The 9,433-nt window shown below is 42.2% G+C and overlaps 1 pseudogene; it reads left to right on the top strand.

The window, feature by feature from the left end:
* Positions 1–9,173, top strand: part of LOC135534211 (serine/threonine-protein kinase/endoribonuclease IRE1-like) — a 22,348-nt pseudogene extending 13,175 nt beyond the window's left edge.
* Positions 9,174–9,433: the final 260 nt, after the last annotated feature.

Here is a 9,433-nt window from a genome sequence, read left to right as displayed (position 1 = left end):
CCTCTATCCTGCCCGACTATATATACCAGGACCCTGTTACCGTGGTGATCCTGTCTCTACTGCTGGGAGGATGGCTTGCCTTCGCTCTGACTTATCCACAGGTTAGTTCAACAGGACAGGGTGGGCTGGGAGTCAGGGTAGGACAATGTGACCGGCAAGATTGTAATTTACCGGACGTTTGAGACATTTACCAGACCCATATGCATTGGGTGGCTAAGCCATCCCCTGGTGCTCAGAATGACAGGAATCCATTTAGATTCATCTAGAGGGTGGTAATTCATTTAGATGGTAATTCATATAGGTGGTAATTCATTTAGAGGGGGGTAATTCATTTAGATGGTAATTCATATAGATGGTAATTCATTTAGATGGTAATTCATTTAGATGGTAATTCATTTAGATGGTAATTCATTTAGATGGTAATTCATTTAGATGGTAATTCATTTAGATGGTGGTAATTCATTTAGAGGGGGGTAATTCATTTAGATGGTAATTCATTTAGATGGTAATTCATTTAGATGGTAATTCATTTAGATGGTGGTAATTCATTTAGAGGGTGGTAATTCATTTAGATGGTGGTAATTCATTTAGAGGGTGGTAATTCATTTAGATGGTAATTCATATAGATGGTAATTCATATAGATGGTAATTCATTTAGATGGTGGTAATTCATTTAGAGGGTGGTAATTCATATAGATGGTAATTCATTTAGAGGGTGGTAATTCATTTAGATGGTAATTCATTTAGATGGGGTAATTCATTTAGATGGTAATTCATTTAGATGGGGGTAATTCATTTAGATGGTAATTCATTTAGAGGGTAATTCATTTAGAGGGTAATTCATTTAGAGGGTGGTAATTCATTTAGATGGTAATTCATTTAGATGGGGGTAATTCATTTAGATGGGGGTAATTCATTTAGAGGGTGGTAATTCATTTAGATGGTAATTCATTTAGATGGGGGTAATTCATTTAGATGGTAATTCATTTAGAGGGTAATTCATTTAGAGGGTGGTAATTCATTTAGAGGGTAATTCATTTAGATGGTAATTCATTTAGATGGTAATTCATCTAGATGGTAATTCATTTAGATGGTAATTCATTTAGATGGTAATTCATCTAGATGGTGGTAATTCATTTAGAGGGTGGTAATTCATATAGATGGTAATTCATTTAGAGGGTGGTAATTCATTTAGATGGTAATTCATTTAGATGGTAATTCATTTAGATGGTAATTCATTTAGATGGTAATTCATTTAGATGGTAATTCATTTAGATGGTAATTCATTTAGAGGGTGGTAATTCATTTAGAGGGTGGTAATTCATTTAGATGGTGGTAATTCATTTAGATGGTGGTAATTCATTTAGATGGTGGTAATTCATTTAGATGGTAATTCATTTAGAGGGTGGTAATTCATTTAGAGGGTGGTAATTCATTTAGATGGTGGTAATTCATTTAGATGGTGGTAATTCATTTAGATGGTAATTCATTTAGATGGTAATTCATTTAGATGGTAATTCATTTAGATGGTAATTCATTTAGAGGGTGGTAATTCATTTAGAGGGTGGTAATTCATTTAGATGGTGGTAATTCATTTAGATGGTAATTCATTTAGATGGTGGTAATTCATTTAGATGGTAATTCATATAGATGGTAATTCATTTAGAGGGTGGTAATTCATTTAGATGGTAATTCATTTAGATGGTAATTCATTTAGATGGTAATTCATTTAGATGGTAATTCATTTAGAGGGTGGTAATTCATTTAGGTGGTAATTCATTTAGAGGGTGGTAATTCATTTAGATGGTAATTCATTTAGATGGTAATTCATTTAGATGGTAATTCATTTAGATGGTAATTCATTTAGATGGTAATTCATATAGATGGTGGTAATTCATTTAGGTGGTAATTCATATAGATGGTAATTCATTTAGATGGTGGTAATTCATTTAGGTGGTAATTCATATAGATGGTAATTCATTTAGAGGGTGGTAATTCATTTAGATGGTAATTCATTTAGATGGTAATTCATATAGATGGTGGTAATTCATATAGATGGTAATTCATTTAGATGGTAATTCATATAGATGGTGGTAATTCATTTAGGTGGTAATTCATATAGATGGTAATTCATCTAGATGGGGGTAATTCATTTAGATGGTAATTCATTTAGATGGTAATTCATTTAGATGGTAATTCATCTAGATGGTGGTAATTCATTTAGATGGTAATTCATTTAGATGGTAATTCATTTAGATGGTAATTCATTTAGATGGTAATTCATTTAGAGGGTGGTAATTCATTTAGATGGTAATTCATTTAGATGGTAATTCATTTAGATGGTGGTAATTCATTTAGATGGTGGTAATTCATTTAGAGGGTGGTAATTCATTTAGGTGGTAATTCATTTAGATGGTAATTCATTTAGATGGTGGTAATTCATTTAGATGGTGGTAATTCATTTAGATGGTGGTAATTCATATAGATGGTAATTCATTTAGATGGTGGTAATTCATATAGATGGTAATTCATATAGATGGTAATTCATTTAGAGGGTGGTAATTCATTTAGAGGGTGGTAATTCATATAGATGGTAATTCATTTAGATGGTAATTCATTTAGATGGTGGTAATTCATTTAGAAGGTGGTAATTCATTTAGATGGTAATTCATTTAGATGGTAATTCATTTAGATGGTAATTCATAAAGATGGTGGTAATTCATTTAGATGGTAATTCATAAAGATGGTGGCAATTCATTTAGATGGTAATTCATTTAGAGGGTGGTAATTCATTTAGATGGTGGTAATTCATATAGATGGTAATTCATTTAGATGGTAATTCATTTAGATGGTAATTCATTTAGATGGTAATTCATAAAGATGGTGGTAATTCATATAGATGGTAATTCATTTAGATGGTAATTCATAAAGATGGTGGTAATTCATTTAGATGGTAATTCATATAGGCGGTGGTAATTCATTTAGATGGTAATTTATTTGGGGGCGGCAGGGTAGCATAGTGGTTAGAGTGTTGGACTAGTAACTGAAAGGTTGCAAGTTTAAATCCCCGAGCTGACAAGGTACAAATCTGTCGTTCTGCCCCTGAACAGGCAGTTTACACACGGTTCCTAGGCCGTCATTGAAAATAAGAATTTGTTCTTAACTGACTTGCCTAGTTAAATAAAAGTACAATGTTTTTTTAGATGGTGGTCATTTATTTAGGTGGTGGTAATTAATTTAGATGGTAATTCATATAGATGGTGGTAATTCATTTCAAATCAAATCAAATGTATTTATAAATAATAAAAATAATAAATAATAATTTATATAGCCCTTCGTACATCAGCTGATATCTCAAAGTGCTGTACAGTAACCCAGCCTAAAACCCCAAACAGCAATCAATGCAGGTGTAGAAGCACGGTGGCTAGGAAAAACTCCCTAGGAAGGCCAAAACTTAGGAAGAAACCTAGAGAGGAACCAGGCTACGGGGTGTGGCCAGTCCTCTTCTGGCTGTGCCGGGTGGCAACCCAACCCAGACAAAATGATCACATCAGTGACTCAACCCACTCAGGTGACGCACCTTGAAATCAGCCCTTGCTTTGACAGGAAGCCAGTGTAGAGAGGCTAGCACTGGAGTAATATGATCAATTTTTGGGTTCTAGTCAGGATTCTAGCAGCCGTATTTAGCACTAACTGAAGTTTATTTAGTGCTTTATCCGGGTAACCGGAAAGTAGAACATTGCAGTAGTCTAACCTAGAAGTGACAAAAGCATGGGTTAATTTTTCTGCATCATTTTTGGACAGAAAGTTTCTGATTTTTGCAATGTTACGTAGATGGAAAAAAGCTGTCCTTGAAATGGTTTTGATATGTTCTTCAAAAGAGAGATCAGGGTCCAGAGTAACGCCGAGGTCCTTCACAGTTTTATTTGAGACGACTGTATACCATTAAGATTAATTGTCAGATTCAACAGAAGATCTCTTTGTTTCTTAGATGGTAATTTATTTAGATGATAATTCATCTAGATGGTGGTAATTAATTTAGAGGGTGGTAATTAATTTAGATGGTGGTAATTCATATAGATGGTAATTCATTTAGAGGGTGGTAATTAATTTAGATGGTGGTAATTCATATAGATGGTGGTTATTCATATAGATGGTAATTCATTTAGAGGGTGGTAATTTATTTAGATGGTGGTAATTCATATAGATGGTAATTCATTTAGATGGGGGTAATTCATCTCGATGGTGGTAATTCATATAGATGGTGGTAATTCATATAGATGGTGGTTATTTATATAGATGTTGGTAATTCATTTAGAAGGTGGTCATTGATCTAGATGGTGGTAATTCATTTAGAAGGTGGTAATTCATTTAGATGTTGGTCACTCAACGAGCTGTATAAGGCCCCAAGCAAACAAGAGAATGCTCACCCAGAAGTGGCACTCCTAGTGCCCGGGGTAAAATTTACATCCGTTTTACCTCATTTCTACCAGCATGTCACATGGTGTTAAGGACACCTTAACAGTCACTGGCTTCATCAATAAGTGCATCAATGACGTCGTCCCCACAGTGACCGTACGTACATACCCCAACCAGAAGCCATGGATAACAGGCAACATCTGCATTGAGCTAAAGGCTAGAGTTGCTGCTTTCAAGGAGCGGGACACAAATCGGACGCTTATAATAGATCTTGCTATGCCCTCAGCCGAACTATCAAACAGGACTGTCAATACAGGACGAAGATTGAATCCTCCAACAACGGCTCTGATGCACGTTGGATGTGGTGGGGCTTGCAAACTATTACGGATTACAAAGGGAAACCCAGCCGCAAGCCGCCCAGTGACAGGAGCCTAATCAGGACGTAGCTAAATGCCTTCTTTGCATGCTTTGAAGCAAGCAATACTGATCCATGCATGAGGGCACCAGCTGTTCAGGACAATTGTGTGTATGAGGACAATTGCTGGTATGCCAGCATACCACCATGCATCCCACTGCTGGCTTGCTTCTGAAGCTAAGCAGGGTTGTCCCTGGATGGGAGACCAGATGCTGCTGGAAGTGGTGTTGGAGGGCCAGTAGGAGGCACTCTTTCCTCTGGTCTAAATATCCCAACCCTGTGTAGGGTGCCGTCTTTCGGATGGGACGTTAAACGGGTGTCCTGACTCTGAGGTCATTAAAGATCCCATGACACTTATCGTAAGAGTCGGGGTGTTAACCCCGTGTCTTGGCTAAATTCCCAATCTGGCCCTCAAACCATCACGTTCACCTAATAATCCCCAGTTTACAATTGGCTCATTCATCCCCTCCTCTCCCCTGTAACTATTCCCCAGGTCGTTGCTGCAAATGAGAACGTGTTCTCAGTCAACTTACCTGGTAAAATAACGAGAAAAAAACTGTGATCATGCTCTCCATAGATAGATCTCTCCATAGCCGACGTGACGCAGGGCCAGATGGATGTGTACTCGAGCATGATATTTAAACCGGTCAACATTCACAAGACTGATTACCAGGACGCATGCGCTGACCAACTGGCAAGTGTCCACTGACATTTTCAACCTTTCTCTGAGCCAGTCTGTAATACCTACATGTTTCATGCAGAACACCATAGTTGACTACAGCTCAGCGGCTCAACACTATAGTGCCCTCAAAGCTCATCACTAAGCTAAGGACCAGAAACTCCTCCCTCTGCAACTGGATCCTGGACTTCCTGACGGCTTCCCCCTGTACAGTAGGCGGTGTTTCCAACTCCAATTCAATACCTGGACTTCCTGATGGGCTTCCCCTGTACAGTAGGGGCGGTGTTTCCAACTCCAATTCAATGCCTGGACTTCCTGACGGGCTTCCTCCTGTACAGTAGGGGGCGGTGTTTCCAACTCCAATTCAATACCTGGACTTCCTGACGGGCTTCCTCCTGTACAGTAGGGGCGGTGTTTCCAACTCCCATTCAATACCTGGACTTCCTGACGGGCTTCCTCCTGTACAGTAGGGGCGGTGTTTCCAACTCCAATTCAATACCTGGACTTCCTGATGGGCTTCCTCCTGTACAGTAGGGGCGTGTGTTTCCAATTCCAATTCAATACCTGGACTTCCTGACGGGCTTCCTCCTTTACAGTAGGGGGCGGTGTTTCCAACTCCAATTCAATTCCTGGACTTCCTGACGGGCTTCCCCCTGTACAGTAGGGGGCGGTGTTTCCAACTCCCATTCAATTCCTGGACTTCCTGATGGGCTTCCTCCTGTACTCCTTTTTCACCCGCGACTGTGCGACTCCAACACCATCATTAAGTTTGCTGACGACACAACGGTGGTAGTCCTGATCACCGACAACGATGAGACAGCCTACAGGTCAGAGACCTGGCAGTGTGGTGCCAGGATAACAACCCCCTCCCTCAACGATGAGACAGCCTACAGGTCAGAGACCTGGCAGTGTGGTGCCAGGATAACAACCCCCCCTCAACGATGAGACAGCCTACAGGTCAGAGACCTGGCAGTGTGGTGCCAGGACAACAACCCTCCCTCAACGATGAGACAGCCTACAGGTCAGAGACCTGGCAGTGTAGTGCCAGGATAACATCACCGCATAACGATGAGACAGCCTACAGGTCAGAGACCTGGCAGTGTGGTGCCAGGATAACAACCCCTCCCTCAACGATGAGACAGCCTACAGGTCAGAGACCTGGCCGGTGTGGTGCCAGGATAACAACCCCTCCCTCCAGCGATGAGACAGCCTACAGGTCAGAGACCTGGCAGTGTGCCAGGATAACATCACCGACAACGATGAGACAGCCTACAGGTCAGAGACCTGGCAGTGTTGCCAGGATAACATCACCGACAACGATGAGACAGCCTACAGGTCAGAGACCTGGCAGTGTGGTGCCAGGATAATAACCTCCTCAACGTATGAGACAGCCCTAAGAGTCAGAGACCTGCAGTGTGAATGCCAGATAACCCTCCCTCAGCGATGAGACAGCCCCATGTCCAGACCTGGCAGTGTGGTGCCAGGATAACAACCCCTCCCTCATTGTGAGCAAGACAAAGGAGCTGATCGTGGACTACAGGGAAAGAGGGACGAGGCAACGTCCCCATTCACATCGACGGGCTGTAGTGGAGCGGGTCACGAAAGATCAAGTTCCTTGGTTTCCACCTCACTAATAAACTATCATGGTCCAAGCACACCAAGACAGTCGTGGATGGGAACTTTCTCCCTCAGGAGACTGAAGATGGCTGAATGGGTCCTCAGATCCTCAGAAAGGTTCTACAGCTGCACCATCAGGGGCATCATCGCTTGGTATGGCAACTGTTGGCCTCCGACCGCATCTTGGAGGGCCCTCCTTTGTGTTTCTGACAAAACTGTGAGGGTGACTTTGAGGACACCCATCAATCTCTTTAGGGACACCCATCAACCCCGGGGACACACCCATCAACTTCTGGGACACACCCATCAATTCAGGACACACCCATCAACTTTCTAGGACACACCCATCAACTTCAGGACACACCCATCAACTTCAGGACACACCCACCAACTGGGGACACACCCATTAACTTCAGGACACACCCATCAAAAATGTATTCAATTGTTTTTGTCCCCTGATCAATCTACACAATACCTCATGACCAGCTTAAAACGGGTATCATATTTCCATAAGTATTCAGACGCTTTACTCAGTACTTTGTTGAAGAACCTTTGGCAGCGATTACAGCCTCAGTCTTCTTGAGTATGACGCTACAAGCTTGGCATGCCTGTATTTGGGGGAGTTTTCTCCATTCTTCTCTGCAGATCCTCTCTGTCAGGTTGGATGGGGATCGCCTGCACAGCTATTTTCAGGTCTCCCTAGAGATATGGTGATACGGTTCAAGTCCGTGCTCTGGCTGGGACCACTCAAGGACATTCAGAGACTTGACTCTGAAGCCACTCCTGTGTTGTCTTGGCTGTGTGCTTAGGGTCGTTATACTGTTGGAAGGTGAACCTTCACCCCAGTCTAGGGTCCTGAATGTTCTGGAACATGTTTTCATCAAGGATCTCTGTACTTTGCTCCATTCATCTTTCCCTCGATCCTGACGAGTCTCCCAGTCCCTGCCGCTGAAAAACATCCCCACAGCCTGATGCTGCCACCATCATGCTTCACCGCAGGGATGTCCTGCCACCACCGTGCTTCACCGTAGTGATGCTGCCTCCACCGTGCTTCACCGTAGTGATGCTGCCTCCACCGTTCTTCACCGTAGGGATGCTGCCAGGTTTCCTCCAGATGTGACGATTGGCATTCAGGCCAAAGAGTGGAGAATCTTGTTTCTCATGGTCTGAGTCCTTTAGGTGCCTTTGGAAACTCCAAGCAGGTTGTCGTGCCTTTTTACTAAGGAGTGCTTCTGTCTGGCCACTCTACAATAAAGGGCTAGTTGGTGGAGTGCTGCAGAGATGGTTGTCCTTCTGGGAAGATTCTCCCATCTCCACAGAGAACGTTGGAGCTCTGTCTGAGTGACCATCGGGTTCTTGGTCACCTCCTGACCAAGGCCCTTCTCCCCTGATTGCTCAGTTTGGCCGGGTGGCCAGCTCTAGGAAGAGTCTTGGTACTCTTCCTAGATCTGTGCCTTGACACAACCTGTCTCAAACTCATGGCTTGGTTTTGCTCTGACATACACTGGGTCAACTAAGAAACCTTATGCTAGACAGGTGTGTGCTTTCCAAATCATGTCCAATCAATTTAATTTACTACAGGTGACTCCAATCAAGTTGTAGGGCCAAGAGCTCAATTTCCGTCTCATAGTAAAAAGGTCTGAAATATTGAATAAGGTATTTCTGCTTTATTTTTAATACATTTGCAAAATGTTTAAAAAAAGAAGTTTTCACTTTGTCATTATGGGGTATTCTGTGAGATTTGACGAGAACATTTATTTTAATGAATTTCAGATTAAGGTTGTCAAGGGGTCTGAATACATTCAAATGCACTGTAAGTGTGTGTGTTGTGTGTATATAATGTGTCTGTCTGTACTATATAAAGTCTGTGTGTGTATATATAATGTGTGTGCATTTAAAGGTGTGTGTTTGTCTGTACTATATATAAGTCTGTGTGTGTGTGTGTGTGTGTGTGTGTGTGTGTGTGTGTGTATATATATATATATATATATATATATATATACTGTGACCCAGCAGCAGAAGGACCAGAGGCAGTTGACTTAAGCTCTGGAATCCGTCTCCAACACCTGCTAGACACGCCCTCTTCTGCAGACACGCCCTCTGCAGACACACAGCTCTCTCCACCAGGAACCCCCCTTCCTTCTGGAGCCCAGCCCCAGTCTGCAGACTCACAGCCTTCATCTGTGGACCCTCTCTCTCTGGCTCACCCGGTAACAGTAGTGACGCTGTAGCCAGGAACGGGATCTGCTGTAACACGACACACACACGGTGAGACACGCACACACACTAAGTGGCAGATACTT

This window comes from Oncorhynchus masou, unplaced genomic scaffold (assembly GCF_036934945.1).
Source record: "Oncorhynchus masou masou isolate Uvic2021 unplaced genomic scaffold, UVic_Omas_1.1 unplaced_scaffold_3145, whole genome shotgun sequence".
Taxonomy (NCBI): domain Eukaryota; kingdom Metazoa; phylum Chordata; class Actinopteri; order Salmoniformes; family Salmonidae; genus Oncorhynchus; species Oncorhynchus masou.
This window is presented reverse-complemented; position numbering and strand designations above follow the sequence as displayed.